The 3,766-nt window shown below is 38.2% G+C and overlaps 1 non-coding gene across 1 annotated transcript; it reads left to right on the forward strand.

Annotated features, from left to right (window-relative positions):
• Positions 1–2,113: 2,113 nt before the first annotated feature.
• LOC126010643 (U6 spliceosomal RNA) lies at positions 2,114–2,220 on the forward strand. Its single transcript, XR_007496662.1, has one exon. It is a non-coding gene; the product is annotated as a U6 spliceosomal RNA (small nuclear RNA).
• Positions 2,221–3,766: the final 1,546 nt, after the last annotated feature.

Here is a 3,766-nt window from a genome sequence, read left to right on the forward strand (position 1 = left end):
AAAGTTTAGGGGCCGGGCGGTGGCGCTGGAGGTAAGGTGCCTGCCTTGCCTGCGCTAGCCTAGGACGGACCGCGGTTCGATCCCCTGGCGTCCCATATGGTCCCCCAAGAAGCCAGGAGCAACTTCTGAGCGCATAGCCAGGAGTAACCCCTGAGCGTCACAGGGTGTGACCCAAAAACCAAAAAAAAAAAAAAAAAAGAAAAAGTTTAACGACTGCTCCGCTTCGATTCCCGGCAGTGCACATCATTTAGCCAATGAATACAACCACAACACATAGAAAAATCCACAATACAAGTGTGACAATGGGAAAACAACGCAGGCCAGCACCAGACATAGAGAATGACGATGGCAACTCTGATGACTTGAACATGACCAACCAACTAGTCAGTATCTCAGATCAGGAGTTTAGAGTTGCAATATGGAAGATGTTTAAAGAACTCAAAGAAAGTATAGAAGAGAACACTAAGAATCAAGAGAATATGAAGATAAAAATCAGAAAACTCGAAACTAAAATTTCAGGTCAAATAACAGGTCTGAAAAACTCAGTAGATGAATTGAAAAAACATGGTTCAGCTTTCCCATGGGTTAACAGCAGCTGAGGATAGAAAGAGTACACTGGAAGATGAGATGAATAACAATTCCATACAGCAGAAGAAATTGAAAAAAAGCCTTAAAGCAAATGATCAAACAATGGAAAAATTATTCAAATAATGGGAACAGATTAAAATAGAAGTCTATGATAAGCTCAACAGAAACAAAATAAAAAATCATTGGAGTCCCAGAAACCCAGGAAGAAAATCTCCAGGAAGAATCCACAGTCAAGAACATCATTAGAGAAACTACTAGAGCTAATGAATACATGCGATCAAATCCTGCATGCCCGAAGAGTACCAACTAAAAGAGACCCCAGAAAAAACACCCAAGACACATTCTAGTCAAAATGACGAATCCCACAAATAGAGACAAAATTTTGAAAGCAGCAAGATCAAAAAGAGAAATTACATTCAAGGGAACATCCTTGAGATTTACTGCAGACCTGTAACCGAAACACTCAAGGCCAGAAGGCAGTGGTGGAACATAGAGACAAAACTCAATTAAATAAATGCTTTGCCTAGAATAATGCATCCAGCAAAACTCACTTTCAGGTTTGAAGGAACAATACATGGTTTCACAGACAAACAACAGCTCAGAAACTGTACAGACTCAAAACCATTCTTAAAAGAAAAACTGAACGACCTACTTCAAGACAAAACTGACCAACGGACACACCAAACTTCGATATAAAGATGGCACTAACTCCCAGGACAATTCTTTCTCTCAATGTCAATGGACTAAATGCACCAGTTAAGAGACACAGAGGGGCTAAATGAATGAAAAAACTCAATCCAACCTTCTGCTGCCTACAAGAAACGCACCTGAATAGTCAGAAATGGAAGCACATACCCTGCTCATGGATTGACAGGATTAACATCATCAAAATGGCAACACTCCCCAAAGCATTGTACAAATTTAATGCGATCCCTCTAAACATACCCATGACATTCTTCAAAGAAGTGGATCAGGCACTTTTGAACTTCATTTGGAACAATAAACACCCTAGAATAGCTAAAGCAATCATTGGGAAAACGAATATGGGAGGAATTACTTTCCCCAACTTTAAACTGTACTACAAAGCAATAGTTATCAAAACAGCATGGTATTGGAATAAAGACAGGCCCTCAGATCAGTGGAATAGGCTTGAATACTCAGAGAATGTTCCCCAGACATACAATCACCTAGTTTTTGATAAAGGAGCAAGAAATCCTAAATGGAGCAAAGAAAGCCTCTTCAACAAGTGGTGTTGGCACAACTGGCTAGCCACTTGCAAAAAATTGAACTTAGACCCCCAGCTAACATCATGTATGAAGGTTAAATCCAAATGGATTAAAGACCTCGATATCAGACCCGAAACCATAAGATATATAGAACAACACGTAGGTAAAACACTCCAGGACATTGAGACTAAAGGCATTTTCAAAGAGGAAACTGCACTCTCCAAGCAATTGAAAGCAGAGATTAACAGATGGGAATATATTAAACTGAGAAGCTTCTGCACCTCAAAAGAAATAGTGTCATGCTCACTTCGGCAGCACATCTACTAAAATTGGAACAATACAGAGAATATTAGCATGGCCCCTGCGCAAGGATGACATGGAAATTCGTGAAGCATTCCATATTTAAAAATAAATAAATAAAAAAGAAATAGCGCCCAGGATACAAGAGCCCCCCACTGAGTGGGAGAAACTATTCAACCAATACCCATCAGATAAGGGGCTAATCTCCAAAATATACAAGGCACTGACAGAAATTTGCAAGAAAAAAACATCTAATTCCATAAAAAAAATAATGGGGAGAAGAAATGGACAGACACTTCGATAAAGAAGAAATACAAATGTCCAAAAGACACATGAAAAAATGCTCCACCATCACTAATCATCAGGGAGATGCAAATCATAACGACTATGAGTTACCACCTCACACCCCAGAGATTGGCACACATCACAAAGAATGAGAACAAGCAGTGTTGGCGGGGATGTGGAGAGAAAGGAACTCTTATCCACTGCTGGTGGGAATGCCGTCTAGTTCAACCTTTATGGAAAGCAATATGGATATTTCTCCAAAAACTGGAAATCAAGCTCCCATATGACCCAGCTACACCACTCCTAGAAATATACCCTAGGAACACAAAAATACAATACAAAAACCCCTTACTTACACCTATATTCATTGCCGCACTATTTACCATAGCAAGACTCTGGAAACAGCCAAGATACCCTTCAACAGATGAATGGCTAAAGAAACTGTGGTACGTATACACAATGGAATATTATGCAGCTGTCAGGAGAGATGAAGTCATGAATTTTTCTATACATGGATGTACATGGAATCTATTATGCTGCGTGAAATAAGTCAGAGAGAGAGAGAAAGACACAGAATGGTCTCACTCATCTATGGGTTTTAAGAAAAATGAAAGACATTCTTGCAATAATAACTTTTAGACACAAAAGAGAGAAGCCCTGGAAGTTCCAGCTCATCTCATGAAGCTCACCACAAACAGGGATGAGTTTATTTAGAGAAATAACTACGTTTTGAACTATCCTAATAATGAGAATATACGAGGGAAATAGAAAGCCTGTCTAGAGTACAGGCGGGGTTTGGGTCGGGAGGAGGGAGATTTGGGACATTGGTGATGGGAATGTTGCACTGGTGATGGGTGATGTTTTTACATGACTGAAACCCAAACACATGTATGTAATAAAGTTCTTTAAATTAAAAAAATGTAAGAAAATAAATTAAATTAAATAAATGTTATACTTGGTAATTTTCACTTTTCCATAATTGATATAAGATTTTGTATAAGTAAAAGATATTTTGCATTCATAAATGTTTGTTCCATTAGACACGATTTTCCATAGGGAAAACAAGCATATTTTCTATTCTGTCATATGATTTAATAAAAAAAGAAAAAGTTTAAAATATGAACAAAAGTTTATATGAGTGTTCATTATGCCATTTTATACTATCAAAATGTACTTATGAAATGATAACTAAGCAAATTATCTATTCCATTCTAAGGGGTATTATTAGTTGTTGATCCCTATAATACCAGTCTGGCTGTTTGGAATTGGGCATTCACCCCTTGCCCTAATATAGTACCTGGCAAAATTAAAAGAAAAAGAAATTCACCCACCTCTATGAATGAAGATATAGTTGTGGGGAAGCATAA

Source organism: Suncus etruscus, chromosome 5 (genome assembly GCF_024139225.1).
Source record: "Suncus etruscus isolate mSunEtr1 chromosome 5, mSunEtr1.pri.cur, whole genome shotgun sequence".
In the NCBI taxonomy this organism is placed as follows: Eukaryota; Metazoa; Chordata; class Mammalia; order Eulipotyphla; family Soricidae; genus Suncus; species Suncus etruscus.